Source organism: Hyla sarda, unplaced genomic scaffold (genome assembly GCF_029499605.1).
Source record: "Hyla sarda isolate aHylSar1 unplaced genomic scaffold, aHylSar1.hap1 scaffold_1085, whole genome shotgun sequence".
Lineage (NCBI taxonomy): Eukaryota > Metazoa > Chordata > Amphibia > Anura > Hylidae > Hyla > Hyla sarda.
Window position 1 is genome coordinate 105,507 of NW_026607705.1, and position 17,807 is coordinate 123,313.

Genomic DNA, 17,807 nt, shown 5'->3' on the forward strand with positions numbered 1-17,807 from the left:
CCAAACTGTCTCTGCAGTGGCTGCGGGGAGTCCCGGAACCAGCTCGGTCGAGTCCTTAGCTCGGATGAGCTTGTGGATTGTCTTTGGCTTCCATAGGTCTGGTTTCAGTCCTTCCAGCTGGTGCTCCCTCACAAACCGGACAACATCCCCATAGAACCAGGGAGTGTTCCAGTTGTAAGGGATGGAGCTGTCCCACTTGTCCCAGCCCAGCTGTCTCCAGAGGGGCATGAGAAGCAAGCGAGACATGGACCTGCCCGCTGAGCCAGTCTTTTCTACAAGAGTCCGCTGCACCGTGACACATGCAAAGGAGGCCCTCAGCAGAGCGGGGATGTCGGGTATTCCCTTCCCACCCTTGCGGGGTTCCTTGTACATCACGGTCCTCTTGACTCTGTCCATTTTGCCCCAGACGAAGCCAAACACTGTCCGGGTGATGGCCTTGCAAACGGTGGTATGGGGAGGCCAGGCCTGTGCGGTATATTGGAGCACAGGCAAAACTTCACTCCGCAGGACAAGTGCCTTGCCTTCCATCGTGAGCTTTCTGGAGCTCCACAGTCCGATCTTTGAGTTTATCCTTCCTAGTCGGTCTTGCCAAGACTTAAGGGCCGCTCCTTCCTTCCCGAACCAGACTCCAAGAATTTGAATGAAGTCCGGCTTAATAGTAAAGGGGAAGGGGGCGGAAGAAGCCAGGTGCCACTCCCCGAAGAGCATGGCCTCCGACTTCCCGCAGTTGACTTTTGCCCCCGAAGCTCTGCCGAAGTCCTCGCAGGTCTGGACGAGTGCAGTCACCGAACGCTGGTCAGCGCAGAAGACGGTCACGTCGTCCATGTAGAGCGAGCACTTGACCTCGTGGCGATCTGGTCCTGGTGCGGTGATCCCTCTGATCTCTCCATTCTGCCGGATAGTCTCAGCGAAGAGCTCTATAACACAAACAAAAAGGAGAGGTGAAAGAGGGCAGCCTTGTCTAACCCCTGAAAGAATGGAAAAGGGGTCAGTCTTCCAGCCGTTCACCAACACCGTGCTGTAAATGTCAAAATACATTACGTTAACAAAAGAGCAAAACATCTTCCCCAGACCCAGCCTGCGCAAAACCCTGTCCATGAATGCGTGGGAGACACGGTCGAACGCCTTCTCCTGATCTAAGCTGACCAGGGCGGCGCGGCCCCCGCGGTCCTGGATGTAATGGACCGTGTCTCTCACAAGGGCAAGGCTGTCGGCAATCCTGCGGCCAGGAATGCTGCAGGTCTGGTCCGGATGGACGATCTGCCCCATGACAGGTTTCAGCCTGTTGGCCAGCACCTTGGCGAGGATCTTGTAGTCCACGTTCAGGAGAGAGATGGGACGCCAGTTTTTCAGGTCACATCTCTCCCCCTTCCGCTTATACAAGATCGTGATCATCCCTTCCCTCAACGACGGAGGCATTCTGCCCCCCACCACCATCTCCTCGTACACCTCCAACAGGTCCGGACAGATCAGGTCACCCAGCGCTACGTAGAGCTCGGCCGGGAGACCGTCACTGCCCGGGGTCCTGCCGGGCTTAAAGGATCTAGCGGCAGAGAGCAGCTCCCCCACCGTCAAGGGATCGTCCATAGCCGCCGCACCTGCGGGATCAACAACGTTAGTGACACCTGACAGGAACCTCTCGGCGGCTTCGGGGTCGGATGACTTGGGGGCGTAGAGGTTGCTGTAGAAGTCGTGGACGACCCCCATCACTTCCTCCTTGCCGCTCCTCATGTGTCCGGTCTCATCTCGTAGCTCAGTCAGGGGCGTGTGGCCGGCATGGAGCTTCCTGAAAAAGAAAGAGTTACATTTCTCACCCTTCTCCAGGTTCTCCACCTTGGAACGAAAGACGATTCGCTTGGATTCCTCCTCAAAGTGCCTTTTCAAGCTCTTTTTGGTCTCCTCCAGCTCCTCCCTGACGTCCCAGCCACACTGGAGCAGGTCCTGCAGGGACCGCAGCTCGCGCTGCAGTTTCCTCAAGTCCCACTTCTTCGCACACGCCTGTTGTCTGCCTTTTGCCTGAAAGAAACAACGGAATTCGACTTTAACATATTCCCACCAATCGCTGATGCACTTGAACAGACATTTGTCATTTCGCCATACAAGGTACGCATCCCTAAGTTCCTCCATGACCTCCCTCTGCTCCAACAGGGCACAATTCAACTTCCAGGAGCCTGGGCCAGGTGGGAATCCATGGCCCAGAGTCCCCCGGAATCGAATGGCCCTGTGGTCAGAGAAGAAGCAGGGGACCATAGAGTACGACACCTTTCTGACTGCTCTCGAAGTGAAGATGAAGTCTATCCGAGAACGGAGCGAGCCATCGGGGCGGCTCCACGTATAGTTTACGGAGCCGTTCCCGATGGACCCGACAACGTCCTGCAAGGATGCCTCCGTCACCATCTCAATCAGCAGTTTAGACGTCACGTCCAGGTTGGCGGATGTGCCAGAACTGCGCCCGTCCACCTCAATGGGGCAGTTGAAGTCACCACCCAACACTACTGCCCTAGTGGTGGCGAGTTCAGCCCGCAGGGCCTGGAGAACCTCCAGTCGGACATCCCCCGCACGGGCTCACCCGCCCAGGAACCGTCTGCGACAAGAAGTCTGCCACAGACGAGCTCCCGGACGGAATCAAGTGCAAAGTTACCTCCCCTGATCAGGATGGCCACCCCCGCAGACCTATTGTCGCCCCCACCAGACCAGTAGGAAGGGCCGTGAGGCCACTGCCTGGCCAGATGGTTGTAAGACCTAGAAGCAGACAAAGCACATTCCTGCAACATGTAAACATCACACCTCTGGGAATCTAAGAACGTAAGAACAGTCTGGAATCTAAACCAAGCTCTAATACTCCTCACATTAATGCAGAAGATGTTGAGATCAGCCATGGGAATAAAAAAAAGAGAGGTTAGTTCTGATACTAGTTACCAGTCTGGTCGGACGGGTCCTCTTCTCTGGCGCCTGTCGGCTCGTGTGGCTTCTCGTAGCGCCCTTCCAAGAACTCGTCGTAGACCGTGTTGGACGGAGTGTCCAGGATTTTCTTAACCTCTGGGTCCTGCAGCAGCTCCTCCATAGATTGAGCTTGGACTGGCTCTGCTTGGACCTGCTCCACTTGGGCCTGCTCCATCACCTCCTCTCCTTCTGAAGCCTCAGGGCTCTCGCAGACCTGCTCCATCTCCTCCTCCTCATCTGAAGCTTGAGGGGTTTCGCAGGTCTCGATTATCTTTCTTTTGTGGGACTCTTCTGATACGTTGTCCCTTCCTTTCCTCTTCCTCTGTATGGTACCTGGGGGAGGAAGCACAGGAAAGTCCTCCGAAGGGCGGGCACCAGCAGCTGGAGGGGGGTTAGGTGCTGCTGGGCCAGGAGAGAAAGGAGGCTGGGTGGGGCGGGGGGCAGGAGAGAGTGCCCGGGCAGGGGAGGACGGGGCAGGGGTGGGCCGGGCAGGGGAGGACGGGGCAGGGGTGGGCCGGGCAGGGGAGGACGGGGCAGGGGTGGGCCGGGGTGGGGTACGGGGGGCAGGGGTGGGGCGGGATGGGGCAGGAGGGGCGGGGGTGGGACGGGATGGGGCAGGAGGGGCAGGGGTGGGACGGGATGGGGCAGGAGGGGCAGGGGTGGGACGGGATGGGGCAGGGGTGGGACGGGATGGGGCAGGGGTGGGGCGGGATGGGGCAGGAGATGGGGCGGGAGGGGCAGGGGATGGGGCGGGAGGGGCAGGGGAGGGGCGGGACGGGGCAGGGGTGGTGGCTTTCGCCTTCTTACCCTCCTTGGTCGGCTTGGCCATCCGTGGTGTTGGCTCCGGAGCTGGGGCTGGCTTCGGTGCTCTCGCTGCCACAGATGCCCATGTTCTCTCCCTCTGGGGGCAGTCCTTGTAGCTGTGGGCTGCCAGTCCGCAGAGGTTGCAGGTCTTGCTCTTGGGGCAGTCCTTGGTCGTGTGACCTGTCACACGGCAATACCTGCAGGCATCCTCCGTACAGTCCTTGCCCTCGTGGCCCATCTTGCCACATCTCCTGCAGGTCTGCGGCATGTCCGGGTAGAAGATAAGTCCTGTGGAGTTGCCCAAGGAAAATGTCGTTGGCAGGTGCTGTAGTCCGTCTGGAGAAGCAGGGTTCTTGTTGAGTCTGACGACCACAGACCACTTGCAGGTCCAGTATCCGAGTGAGTTCAGGATGCGGGTGGGCTCTCTCACCACGGTGCAGAAGCGCTTCAGGAAGGTCGAGATGTCCGTGCCTGGGGTGTGTGGGTTCCGCATTGAGACCGTCACCCGCCTCTCCTCTCTTTGAATAAGGCAGTTGCCCACAAAGCGAGAGAAAGGGGATTCGGGACTCGCCGCTTTCACCACCTCCCAGTATCTTCTACAGGTCCCAATGGTGGCAAAGGTGATGTAGAAGATTCCCGAAAAGAAGGTTGCTATTCCCAGGGTGTCAGCCGTGGGGAAGCCTTGATCCGCCAGCATCTTCTTGCAGAACACGTCGTGGGACATGTCCGGCACCCTTCCGTCCACGGGCTTGAGCTTCAAGGCAACAGTCTGCCTCATCCAGGGCTCCAGGGTTGGAGCTTCCAGGTTAGGAATTCTGCCGCCCTTCTGCCTTGCCGTGGTGGAGGTTGAAGCTTGCTGTGGTTGGGGCTGGACCTCCAGGCCTTGCCCTGCAGCCTCCTGGGTGGACTTGCTGGTTGAGGCCATGGCTTCTTCCAGCAGGCTCTTTTCCGCTTCCTTGCTTGCTTGTGGAGAAAGGCTTCGCAAAGTCTTCTTTCCCGGGTGGGAGGAGCTATGCAGATCCGGTCCCGGTGGGAGGAGCTATGCAAATCCTTCTCCAGAGGCAGCGAGTTTCTTCGAAAAGATTCTGCGCCGCCTTCCTCTTCGCCGCTGTTCCGGAATTCACCGCCGATTCCCTTCTTCCAGGTTCTTCGTCGGCTTCTTCCGGAGCTGCAGTCTTCAAGATCTTCTCCTTCTTCAGATGTTCCGAGGCAGGCAGGAGACGATCTTCAGGTGGTATGCTCTAGAGAAATGCGGTTCTAATAAGAACGAAAAGTACTGCAATCGTACTACGCAAAATCTCTACCACAATGCTTGGAGTTCTTCAGACCGTAGCGATCATGGTATCTCCCCTGCCAGGTAAGTATGAGTTGTTCGGCGCCTAGCCGGAGAGGCGCCCCTCGGACGCAGACCACCTCCATTGGTGCGATTTCGGCTCCTTTCCCTCATGGTTTTGGTTTGGGGGAGGGGGGCCAGTACAGTTGCAGAACATACAGATACAAGTGGAGAAGGGTGGAGACCCTGACCCACCCCCCGCGACTAAGGCGTCCCAAGGGTCCGGATTCACTTTGCGGCGTGCATCACAACACTGCAAAGACGCCACAGACAGACACAAAACTGGATATTTGCATGGATGGGCGGTGCGGTGCAGCCGCTCGCTCACAGTCTCAACATTGCCACGCCTACAAGGAGGAAGGCTCAGGGCTGCATACGGAGGAAAGGAGGTTAGGAAGTCAAGCTGAAAGGCATACACACACACACACACACACACACACACACACACACACACACACACACACAACACAACACAACACAACACAACACAACTTCAAGAAAATAAATGGACCGGCCGGGATGGATGGCACTGCAGATTGACCACAAGGGGGAGACGCAGGCCCATGGATGAATGAAAGCAAAGCACCCGCACACACTCGATTCTCGCACGGAGGCTCAACCATCGCACCCCACGGTGTGCTCAGCCCTGAAGATCACCCAAACACAGCAGGAAAACTCGACTGATAAAATGTGGAGGAGGAGAAGAAGATGGAGCAGGCGCACCACTTCTGCAGCCACCCAGGGCACAACAGACGAGCACTATTTTTGACCAGAGGAAATCAGGGGAAAGCGCGAACGCAGTCCCCCACTACCACAAATTATGCAGTCGAGTTTCCCGCATTTGGGGAAATCGCAGGGGTCAGCACACCCGGAGTGCAATGGATGAGCCTCACCCTGGGAGAACCACCTTAGTGATCATGGTATCTCCCCTGCCAGGTAAGTATGAGTTGTTCGGCGCCTAGCCGGAGAGGCGCCCCTCGGACGCAGACCACCTCCATTGGTGCGATTTCGGCTCCTTTCCCTCATGGTTTTGGTTTGGGGGAGGGGGGCCAGTACAGTTGCAGAACATACAGATACAAGTGGAGAAGGGTGGAGACCCTGACCCACCCCCCGCGACTAAGGCGTCCCAAGGGTCCGGATTCACTTTGCGGCGTGCATCACAACACTGCAAAGACGCCACAGACAGACACAAAACTGGATATTTGCATGGATGGGCGGTGCGGTGCAGCCGCTCGCTCACAGTCTCAACATTGCCACGCCTACAAGGAGGAAGGCTCAGGGCTGCATACGGAGGAAAGGAGGTTAGGAAGTCAAGCTGAAAGGCATACACACACACACACACACACACACACACACACACACACACACACACAACACAACACAACACAACACAACACAACTTCAAGAAAATAAATGGACCGGCCGGGATGGATGGCACTGCAGATTGACCACAAGGGGGAGACGCAGGCCCATGGATGAATGAAAGCAAAGCACCCGCACACACTCGATTCTCGCACGGAGGCTCAACCATCGCACCCCACGGTGTGCTCAGCCCTGAAGATCACCCAAACACAGCAGGAAAACTCGACTGATAAAATGTGGAGGAGGAGAAGAAGATGGAGCAGGCGCACCACTTCTGCAGCCACCCAGGGCACAACAGACGAGCACTATTTTTGACCAGAGGAAATCAGGGGAAAGCGCGAACGCAGTCCCCCACTACCACAAATTATGCAGTCGAGTTTCCCGCATTTGGGGAAATCGCAGGGGTCAGCACACCCGGAGTGCAATGGATGAGCCTCACCCTGGGAGAACCACCTTAGTGATCATGGTATCTCCCCTGCCAGGTAAGTATGAGTTGTTCGGCGCCTAGCCGGAGAGGCGCCCCTCGGACGCAGACCACCTCCATTGGTGCGATTTCGGCTCCTTTCCCTCATGGTTTTGGTTTGGGGGAGGGGGGCCAGTACAGTTGCAGAACATACAGATACAAGTGGAGAAGGGTGGAGACCCTGACCCACCCCCCGCGACTAAGGCGTCCCAAGGGTCCGGATTCACTTTGCGGCGTGCATCACAACACTGCAAAGACGCCACAGACAGACACAAAACTGGATATTTGCATGGATGGGCGGTGCGGTGCAGCCGCTCGCTCACAGTCTCAACATTGCCACGCCTACAAGGAGGAAGGCTCAGGGCTGCATACGGAGGAAAGGAGGTTAGGAAGTCAAGCTGAAAGGCATACACACACACACACACACACACACACACACACACACACACACACACACACAACACAACACAACACAACACAACTTCAAGAAAATAAATGGACCGGCCGGGATGGATGGCACTGCAGATTGACCACAAGGGGGAGACGCAGGCCCATGGATGAATGAAAGCAAAGCACCCGCACACACTCGATTCTCGCACGGAGGCTCAACCATCGCACCCCACGGTGTGCTCAGCCCTGAAGATCACCCAAACACAGCAGGAAAACTCGACTGATAAAATGTGGAGGAGGAGAAGAAGATGGAGCAGGCGCACCACTTCTGCAGCCACCCAGGGCACAACAGACGAGCACTATTTTTGACCAGAGGAAATCAGGGGAAAGCGCGAACGCAGTCCCCCACTACCACAAATTATGCAGTCGAGTTTCCCGCATTTGGGGAAATCGCAGGGGTCAGCACACCCGGAGTGCAATGGATGAGCCTCACCCTGGGAGAACCACCTTAGTGATCATGGTATCTCCCCTGCCAGGTAAGTATGAGTTGTTCGGCGCCTAGCCGGAGAGGCGCCCCTCGGACGCAGACCACCTCCATTGGTGCGATTTCGGCTCCTTTCCCTCATGGTTTTGGTTTGGGGGAGGGGGGCCAGTACAGTTGCAGAACATACAGATACAAGTGGAGAAGGGTGGAGACCCTGACCCACCCCCCGCGACTAAGGCGTCCCAAGGGTCCGGATTCACTTTGCGGCGTGCATCACAACACTGCAAAGACGCCACAGACAGACACAAAACTGGATATTTGCATGGATGGGCGGTGCGGTGCAGCCGCTCGCTCACAGTCTCAACATTGCCACGCCTACAAGGAGGAAGGCTCAGGGCTGCATACGGAGGAAAGGAGGTTAGGAAGTCAAGCTGAAAGGCATACACACACACACACACACACACACACACACACACACACACACACACACACAACACAACACAACACAACACAACACAACTTCAAGAAAATAAATGGACCGGCCGGGATGGATGGCACTGCAGATTGACCACAAGGGGGAGACGCAGGCCCATGGATGAATGAAAGCAAAGCACCCGCACACACTCGATTCTCGCACGGAGGCTCAACCATCGCACCCCACGGTGTGCTCAGCCCTGAAGATCACCCAAACACAGCAGGAAAACTCGACTGATAAAATGTGGAGGAGGAGAAGAAGATGGAGCAGGCGCACCACTTCTGCAGCCACCCAGGGCACAACAGACGAGCACTATTTTTGACCAGAGGAAATCAGGGGAAAGCGCGAACGCAGTCCCCCACTACCACAAATTATGCAGTCGAGTTTCCCGCATTTGGGGAAATCGCAGGGGTCAGCACACCCGGAGTGCAATGGATGAGCCTCACCCTGGGAGAACCACCTTAGTGATCATGGTATCTCCCCTGCCAGGTAAGTATGAGTTGTTCGGCGCCTAGCCGGAGAGGCGCCCCTCGGACGCAGACCACCTCCATTGGTGCGATTTCGGCTCCTTTCCCTCATGGTTTTGGTTTGGGGGAGGGGGGCCAGTACAGTTGCAGAACATACAGATACAAGTGGAGAAGGGTGGAGACCCTGACCCACCCCCCGCGACTAAGGCGTCCCAAGGGTCCGGATTCACTTTGCGGCGTGCATCACAACACTGCAAAGACGCCACAGACAGACACAAAACTGGATATTTGCATGGATGGGCGGTGCGGTGCAGCCGCTCGCTCACAGTCTCAACATTGCCACGCCTACAAGGAGGAAGGCTCAGGGCTGCATACGGAGGAAAGGAGGTTAGGAAGTCAAGCTGAAAGGCATACACACACACACACACACACACACACACACACACACACACACACACACACACAACACAACACAACACAACACAACTTCAAGAAAATAAATGGACCGGCCGGGATGGATGGCACTGCAGATTGACCACAAGGGGGAGACGCAGGCCCATGGATGAATGAAAGCAAAGCACCCGCACACACTCGATTCTCGCACGGAGGCTCAACCATCGCACCCCACGGTGTGCTCAGCCCTGAAGATCACCCAAACACAGCAGGAAAACTCGACTGATAAAATGTGGAGGAGGAGAAGAAGATGGAGCAGGCGCACCACTTCTGCAGCCACCCAGGGCACAACAGACGAGCACTATTTTTGACCAGAGGAAATCAGGGGAAAGCGCGAACGCAGTCCCCCACTACCACAAATTATGCAGTCGAGTTTCCCGCATTTGGGGAAATCGCAGGGGTCAGCACACCCGGAGTGCAATGGATGAGCCTCACCCTGGGAGAACCACCTTAGTGATCATGGTATCTCCCCTGCCAGGTAAGTATGAGTTGTTCGGCGCCTAGCCGGAGAGGCGCCCCTCGGACGCAGACCACCTCCATTGGTGCGATTTCGGCTCCTTTCCCTCATGGTTTTGGTTTGGGGGAGGGGGGCCAGTACAGTTGCAGAACATACAGATACAAGTGGAGAAGGGTGGAGACCCTGACCCACCCCCCGCGACTAAGGCGTCCCAAGGGTCCGGATTCACTTTGCGGCGTGCATCACAACACTGCAAAGACGCCACAGACAGACACAAAACTGGATATTTGCATGGATGGGCGGTGCGGTGCAGCCGCTCGCTCACAGTCTCAACATTGCCACGCCTACAAGGAGGAAGGCTCAGGGCTGCATACGGAGGAAAGGAGGTTAGGAAGTCAAGCTGAAAGGCATACACACACACACACACACACACACACACACACACACACACACAACACAACACAACACAACACAACACAACTTCAAGAAAATAAATGGACCGGCCGGGATGGATGGCACTGCAGATTGACCACAAGGGGGAGACGCAGGCCCATGGATGAATGAAAGCAAAGCACCCGCACACACTCGATTCTCGCACGGAGGCTCAACCATCGCACCCCACGGTGTGCTCAGCCCTGAAGATCACCCAAACACAGCAGGAAAACTCGACTGATAAAATGTGGAGGAGGAGAAGAAGATGGAGCAGGCGCACCACTTCTGCAGCCACCCAGGGCACAACAGACGAGCACTATTTTTGACCAGAGGAAATCAGGGGAAAGCGCGAACGCAGTCCCCCACTACCACAAATTATGCAGTCGAGTTTCCCGCATTTGGGGAAATCGCAGGGGTCAGCACACCCGGAGTGCAATGGATGAGCCTCACCCTGGGAGAACCACCTTAGTGATCATGGTATCTCCCCTGCCAGGTAAGTATGAGTTGTTCGGCGCCTAGCCGGAGAGGCGCCCCTCGGACGCAGACCACCTCCATTGGTGCGATTTCGGCTCCTTTCCCTCATGGTTTTGGTTTGGGGGAGGGGGGCCAGTACAGTTGCAGAACATACAGATACAAGTGGAGAAGGGTGGAGACCCTGACCCACCCCCCGCGACTAAGGCGTCCCAAGGGTCCGGATTCACTTTGCGGCGTGCATCACAACACTGCAAAGACGCCACAGACAGACACAAAACTGGATATTTGCATGGATGGGCGGTGCGGTGCAGCCGCTCGCTCACAGTCTCAACATTGCCACGCCTACAAGGAGGAAGGCTCAGGGCTGCATACGGAGGAAAGGAGGTTAGGAAGTCAAGCTGAAAGGCATACACACACACACACACACACACACACACACACACACACACACACACAACACAACACAACACAACACAACACAACACAACTTCAAGAAAATAAATGGACCGGCCGGGATGGATGGCACTGCAGATTGACCACAAGGGGGAGACGCAGGCCCATGGATGAATGAAAGCAAAGCACCCGCACACACTCGATTCTCGCACGGAGGCTCAACCATCGCACCCCACGGTGTGCTCAGCCCTGAAGATCACCCAAACACAGCAGGAAAACTCGACTGATAAAATGTGGAGGAGGAGAAGAAGATGGAGCAGGCGCACCACTTCTGCAGCCACCCAGGGCACAACAGACGAGCACTATTTTTGACCAGAGGAAATCAGGGGAAAGCGCGAACGCAGTCCCCCACTACCACAAATTATGCAGTCGAGTTTCCCGCATTTGGGGAAATCGCAGGGGTCAGCACACCCGGAGTGCAATGGATGAGCCTCACCCTGGGAGAACCACCTTAGTGATCATGGTATCTCCCCTGCCAGGTAAGTATGAGTTGTTCGGCGCCTAGCCGGAGAGGCGCCCCTCGGACGCAGACCACCTCCATTGGTGCGATTTCGGCTCCTTTCCCTCATGGTTTTGGTTTGGGGGAGGGGGGCCAGTACAGTTGCAGAACATACAGATACAAGTGGAGAAGGGTGGAGACCCTGACCCACCCCCCGCGACTAAGGCGTCCCAAGGGTCCGGATTCACTTTGCGGCGTGCATCACAACACTGCAAAGACGCCACAGACAGACACAAAACTGGATATTTGCATGGATGGGCGGTGCGGTGCAGCCGCTCGCTCACAGTCTCAACATTGCCACGCCTACAAGGAGGAAGGCTCAGGGCTGCATACGGAGGAAAGGAGGTTAGGAAGTCAAGCTGAAAGGCATACACACACACACACACACACACACACACACACACACACACACACACAACACAACACAACACAACACAACACAACACAACTTCAAGAAAATAAATGGACCGGCCGGGATGGATGGCACTGCAGATTGACCACAAGGGGGAGACGCAGGCCCATGGATGAATGAAAGCAAAGCACCCGCACACACTCGATTCTCGCACGGAGGCTCAACCATCGCACCCCACGGTGTGCTCAGCCCTGAAGATCACCCAAACACAGCAGGAAAACTCGACTGATAAAATGTGGAGGAGGAGAAGAAGATGGAGCAGGCGCACCACTTCTGCAGCCACCCAGGGCACAACAGACGAGCACTATTTTTGACCAGAGGAAATCAGGGGAAAGCGCGAACGCAGTCCCCCACTACCACAAATTATGCAGTCGAGTTTCCCGCATTTGGGGAAATCGCAGGGGTCAGCACACCCGGAGTGCAATGGATGAGCCTCACCCTGGGAGAACCACCTTAGTGATCATGGTATCTCCCCTGCCAGGTAAGTATGAGTTGTTCGGCGCCTAGCCGGAGAGGCGCCCCTCGGACGCAGACCACCTCCATTGGTGCGATTTCGGCTCCTTTCCCTCATGGTTTTGGTTTGGGGGAGGGGGGCCAGTACAGTTGCAGAACATACAGATACAAGTGGAGAAGGGTGGAGACCCTGACCCACCCCCCGCGACTAAGGCGTCCCAAGGGTCCGGATTCACTTTGCGGCGTGCATCACAACACTGCAAAGACGCCACAGACAGACACAAAACTGGATATTTGCATGGATGGGCGGTGCGGTGCAGCCGCTCGCTCACAGTCTCAACATTGCCACGCCTACAAGGAGGAAGGCTCAGGGCTGCATACGGAGGAAAGGAGGTTAGGAAGTCAAGCTGAAAGGCATACACACACACACACACACACACACACACACACACACACACACAACACAACACAACACAACACAACACAACACAACACAACTTCAAGAAAATAAATGGACCGGCCGGGATGGATGGCACTGCAGATTGACCACAAGGGGGAGACGCAGGCCCATGGATGAATGAAAGCAAAGCACCCGCACACACTCGATTCTCGCACGGAGGCTCAACCATCGCACCCCACGGTGTGCTCAGCCCTGAAGATCACCCAAACACAGCAGGAAAACTCGACTGATAAAATGTGGAGGAGGAGAAGAAGATGGAGCAGGCGCACCACTTCTGCAGCCACCCAGGGCACAACAGACGAGCACTATTTTTGACCAGAGGAAATCAGGGGAAAGCGCGAACGCAGTCCCCCACTACCACAAATTATGCAGTCGAGTTTCCCGCATTTGGGGAAATCGCAGGGGTCAGCACACCCGGAGTGCAATGGATGAGCCTCACCCTGGGAGAACCACCTTAGTGATCATGGTATCTCCCCTGCCAGGTAAGTATGAGTTGTTCGGCGCCTAGCCGGAGAGGCGCCCCTCGGACGCAGACCACCTCCATTGGTGCGATTTCGGCTCCTTTCCCTCATGGTTTTGGTTTGGGGGAGGGGGGCCAGTACAGTTGCAGAACATACAGATACAAGTGGAGAAGGGTGGAGACCCTGACCCACCCCCCGCGACTAAGGCGTCCCAAGGGTCCGGATTCACTTTGCGGCGTGCATCACAACACTGCAAAGACGCCACAGACAGACACAAAACTGGATATTTGCATGGATGGGCGGTGCGGTGCAGCCGCTCGCTCACAGTCTCAACATTGCCACGCCTACAAGGAGGAAGGCTCAGGGCTGCATACGGAGGAAAGGAGGTTAGGAAGTCAAGCTGAAAGGCATACACACACACACACACACACACACACACACACACACACACACACACACAACACAACACAACACAACACAACACAACTTCAAGAAAATAAATGGACCGGCCGGGATGGATGGCACTGCAGATTGACCACAAGGGGGAGACGCAGGCCCATGGATGAATGAAAGCAAAGCACCCGCACACACTCGATTCTCGCACGGAGGCTCAACCATCGCACCCCACGGTGTGCTCAGCCCTGAAGATCACCCAAACACAGCAGGAAAACTCGACTGATAAAATGTGGAGGAGGAGAAGAAGATGGAGCAGGCGCACCACTTCTGCAGCCACCCAGGGCACAACAGACGAGCACTATTTTTGACCAGAGGAAATCAGGGGAAAGCGCGAACGCAGTCCCCCACTACCACAAATTATGCAGTCGAGTTTCCCGCATTTGGGGAAATCGCAGGGGTCAGCACACCCGGAGTGCAATGGATGAGCCTCACCCTGGGAGAACCACCTTAGTGATCATGGTATCTCCCCTGCCAGGTAAGTATGAGTTGTTCGGCGCCTAGCCGAGAGGCGCCCCTCGGACGCAGACCACCTCCATTGGTGCGATTTCGGCTCCTTTCCCTCATGGTTTTGGTTTGGGGGAGGGGGGCCAGTACAGTTGCAGAACATACAGATACAAGTGGAGAAGGGTGGAGACCCTGACCCACCCCCCGCGACTAAGGCGTCCCAAGGGTCCGGATTCACTTTGCGGCGTGCATCACAACACTGCAAAGACGCCACAGACAGACACAAAACTGGATATTTGCATGGATGGGCGGTGCGGTGCAGCCGCTCGCTCACAGTCTCAACATTGCCACGCCTACAAGGAGGAAGGCTCAGGGCTGCATACGGAGGAAAGGAGGTTAGGAAGTCAAGCTGAAAGGCATACACACACACACACACACACACACACACACACACACACACACACACACACAACACAACACAACACAACACAACACAACACAACTTCAAGAAAATAAATGGACCGGCCGGGATGGATGGCACTGCAGATTGACCACAAGGGGGAGACGCAGGCCCATGGATGAATGAAAGCAAAGCACCCGCACACACTCGATTCTCGCACGGAGGCTCAACCATCGCACCCCACGGTGTGCTCAGCCCTGAAGATCACCCAAACACAGCAGGAAAACTCGACTGATAAAATGTGGAGGAGGAGAAGAAGATGGAGCAGGCGCACCACTTCTGCAGCCACCCAGGGCACAACAGACGAGCACTATTTTTGACCAGAGGAAATCAGGGGAAAGCGCGAACGCAGTCCCCCACTACCACAAATTATGCAGTCGAGTTTCCCGCATTTGGGGAAATCGCAGGGGTCAGCACACCCGGAGTGCAATGGATGAGCCTCACCCTGGGAGAACCACCTTAGTGATCATGGTATCTCCCCTGCCAGGTAAGTATGAGTTGTTCGGCGCCTAGCCGGAGAGGCGCCCCTCGGACGCAGACCACCTCCATTGGTGCGATTTCGGCTCCTTTCCCTCATGGTTTTGGTTTGGGGGAGGGGGGCCAGTACAGTTGCAGAACATACAGATACAAGTGGAGAAGGGTGGAGACCCTGACCCACCCCCCGCGACTAAGGCGTCCCAAGGGTCCGGATTCACTTTGCGGCGTGCATCACAACACTGCAAAGACGCCACAGACAGACACAAAACTGGATATTTGCATGGATGGGCGGTGCGGTGCAGCCGCTCGCTCACAGTCTCAACATTGCCACGCCTACAAGGAGGAAGGCTCAGGGCTGCATACGGAGGAAAGGAGGTTAGGAAGTCAAGCTGAAAGGCATACACACACACACACACACACACACACACACACACACACACACACACAACACAACACAACACAACACAACACAACACAACTTCAAGAAAATAAATGGACCGGCCGGGATGGATGGCACTGCAGATTGACCACAAGGGGGAGACGCAGGCCCATGGATGAATGAAAGCAAAGCACCCGCACACACTCGATTCTCGCACGGAGGCTCAACCATCGCACCCCACGGTGTGCTCAGCCCTGAAGATCACCCAAACACAGCAGGAAAACTCGACTGATAAAATGTGGAGGAGGAGAAGAAGATGGAGCAGGCGCACCACTTCTGCAGCCACCCAGGGCACAACAGACGAGCACTATTTTTGACCAGAGGAAATCAGGGGAAAGCGCGAACGCAGTCCCCCACTACCACAAATTATGCAGTCGAGTTTCCCGCATTTGGGGAAATCGCAGGGGTCAGCACACCCGGAGTGCAATGGATGAGCCTCACCCTGGGAGAACCACCTTAGTGATCATGGTATCTCCCCTGCCAGGTAAGTATGAGTTGTTCGGCGCCTAGCCGGAGAGGCGCCCCTCGGACGCAGACCACCTCCATTGGTGCGATTTCGGCTCCTTTCCCTCATGGTTTTGGTTTGGGGGAGGGGGGCCAGTACAGTTGCAGAACATACAGATACAAGTGGAGAAGGGTGGAGACCCTGACCCACCCCCCGCGACTAAGGCGTCCCAAGGGTCCGGATTCACTTTGCGGCGTGCATCACAACACTGCAAAGACGCCACAGACAGACACAAAACTGGATATTTGCATGGATGGGCGGTGCGGTGCAGCCGCTCGCTCACAGTCTCAACATTGCCACGCCTACAAGGAGGAAGGCTCAGGGCTGCATACGGAGGAAAGGAGGTTAGGAAGTCAAGCTGAAAGGCATACACACACACACACACACACACACACACACACACACACACACAACACAACACAACACAACACAACACAACACAACACAACTTCAAGAAAATAAATGGACCGGCCGGGATGGATGGCACTGCAGATTGACCACAAGGGGGAGACGCAGGCCCATGGATGAATGAAAGCAAAGCACCCGCACACACTCGATTCTCGCACGGAGGCTCAACCATCGCACCCCACGGTGTGCTCAGCCCTGAAGATCACCCAAACACAGCAGGAAAACTCGACTGATAAAATGTGGAGGAGGAGAAGAAGATGGAGCAGGCGCACCACTTCTGCAGCCACCCAGGGCACAACAGACGAGCACTATTTTTGACCAGAGGAAATCAGGGGAAAGCGCGAACGCAGTCCCCCACTACCACAAATTATGCAGTCGAGTTTCCCGCATTTGGGGAAATCGCAGGGGTCAGCACACCCGGAGTGCAATGGATGAGCCTCACCCTGGGAGAACCACCTTAGTGATCATGGTATCTCCCCTGCCAGGTAAGTATGAGTTGTTCGGCGCCTAGCCGGAGAGGCGCCCCTCGGACGCAGACCACCTCCATTGGTGCGATTTCGGCTCCTTTCCCTCATGGTTTTGGTTTGGGGGAGGGGGGCCAGTACAGTTGCAGAACATACAGATACAAGTGGAGAAGGGTGGAGACCCTGACCCACCCCCCGCGACTAAGGCGTCCCAAGGGTCCGGATTCACTTTGCGGCGTGCATCACAACACTGCAAAGACGCCACAGACAGACACAAAACTGGATATTTGCATGGATGGGCGGTGCGGTGCAGCCGCTCGCTCACAGTCTCAACATTGCCACGCCTACAAGGAGGAAGGCTCAGGGCTGCATACGGAGGAAAGGAGGTTAGGAAGTCAAGCTGAAAGGCATACACACACACACACACACACACACACACACACACACACACACAACACAACACAACACAACACAACACAACACAACACAACTTCAAGAAAATAAATGGACCGGCCGGGATGGATGGCACTGCAGATTGACCACAAGGGGGAGACGCAGGCCCATGGATGAATGAAAGCAAAGCACCCGCACACACTCGATTCTCGCACGGAGGCTCAACCATCGCACCCCACGGTGTGCTCAGCCCTGAAGATCACCCAAACACAGCAGGAAAACTCGACTGATAAAATGTGGAGGAGGAGAAGAAGATGGAGCAGGCGCACCACTTCTGCAGCCACCCAGGGCACAACAGACGAGCACTATTTTTGACCAGAGGAAATCAGGGGAAAGCGCGAACGCAGTCCCCCACTACCACAAATTATGCAGTCGAGTTTCCCGCATTTGGGGAAATCGCAGGGGTCAGCACACCCGGAGTGCAAT

At 56.0% G+C, this 17,807-nt stretch overlaps 13 non-coding genes and 1 pseudogene across 13 annotated transcripts; all 14 read right to left on the reverse strand.

Moving 5' to 3' along the window:
* Positions 1–5,860: 5,860 nt before the first annotated feature.
* Positions 5,861–6,024, reverse strand: LOC130300478 (U1 spliceosomal RNA). The gene has a single exon (XR_008851330.1). It is a non-coding gene; the product is annotated as a U1 spliceosomal RNA (small nuclear RNA).
* Positions 6,025–6,768: 744 nt separating this feature from the next.
* Positions 6,769–6,932, reverse strand: LOC130300498 (U1 spliceosomal RNA). Its single transcript, XR_008851343.1, has one exon. It is a non-coding gene; the product is annotated as a U1 spliceosomal RNA (small nuclear RNA).
* Positions 6,933–7,675: 743 nt separating this feature from the next.
* LOC130300509 (U1 spliceosomal RNA) lies at positions 7,676–7,839 on the reverse strand. Its single transcript, XR_008851354.1, has one exon. It is a non-coding gene; the product is annotated as a U1 spliceosomal RNA (small nuclear RNA).
* A 748-nt stretch (positions 7,840–8,587) lies between these two features.
* On the reverse strand, positions 8,588–8,751 carry LOC130300521 (U1 spliceosomal RNA). The gene has a single exon (XR_008851365.1). It is a non-coding gene; the product is annotated as a U1 spliceosomal RNA (small nuclear RNA).
* A 745-nt stretch (positions 8,752–9,496) lies between these two features.
* Positions 9,497–9,660, reverse strand: LOC130300532 (U1 spliceosomal RNA). Its single transcript, XR_008851376.1, has one exon. It is a non-coding gene; the product is annotated as a U1 spliceosomal RNA (small nuclear RNA).
* A 740-nt stretch (positions 9,661–10,400) lies between these two features.
* Positions 10,401–10,564, reverse strand: LOC130300484 (U1 spliceosomal RNA). The gene has a single exon (XR_008851334.1). It is a non-coding gene; the product is annotated as a U1 spliceosomal RNA (small nuclear RNA).
* Positions 10,565–11,313: 749 nt separating this feature from the next.
* On the reverse strand, positions 11,314–11,477 carry LOC130300488 (U1 spliceosomal RNA). The gene has a single exon (XR_008851335.1). It is a non-coding gene; the product is annotated as a U1 spliceosomal RNA (small nuclear RNA).
* Positions 11,478–12,226: 749 nt separating this feature from the next.
* On the reverse strand, positions 12,227–12,390 carry LOC130300489 (U1 spliceosomal RNA). The gene has a single exon (XR_008851336.1). It is a non-coding gene; the product is annotated as a U1 spliceosomal RNA (small nuclear RNA).
* A 750-nt stretch (positions 12,391–13,140) lies between these two features.
* On the reverse strand, positions 13,141–13,304 carry LOC130300490 (U1 spliceosomal RNA). Its single transcript, XR_008851337.1, has one exon. It is a non-coding gene; the product is annotated as a U1 spliceosomal RNA (small nuclear RNA).
* A 746-nt stretch (positions 13,305–14,050) lies between these two features.
* On the reverse strand, positions 14,051–14,214 carry LOC130300491 (U1 spliceosomal RNA). Its single transcript, XR_008851338.1, has one exon. It is a non-coding gene; the product is annotated as a U1 spliceosomal RNA (small nuclear RNA).
* Positions 14,215–14,966: 752 nt separating this feature from the next.
* On the reverse strand, positions 14,967–15,130 carry LOC130300492 (U1 spliceosomal RNA). The gene has a single exon (XR_008851339.1). It is a non-coding gene; the product is annotated as a U1 spliceosomal RNA (small nuclear RNA).
* A 749-nt stretch (positions 15,131–15,879) lies between these two features.
* LOC130300494 (U1 spliceosomal RNA) lies at positions 15,880–16,043 on the reverse strand. Its single transcript, XR_008851340.1, has one exon. It is a non-coding gene; the product is annotated as a U1 spliceosomal RNA (small nuclear RNA).
* Positions 16,044–16,793: 750 nt separating this feature from the next.
* Positions 16,794–16,957, reverse strand: LOC130300495 (U1 spliceosomal RNA). The gene has a single exon (XR_008851341.1). It is a non-coding gene; the product is annotated as a U1 spliceosomal RNA (small nuclear RNA).
* Positions 16,958–17,707: 750 nt separating this feature from the next.
* LOC130300496 (U1 spliceosomal RNA) lies at positions 17,708–17,807 on the reverse strand (annotated as a pseudogene; the record flags this gene model as incomplete).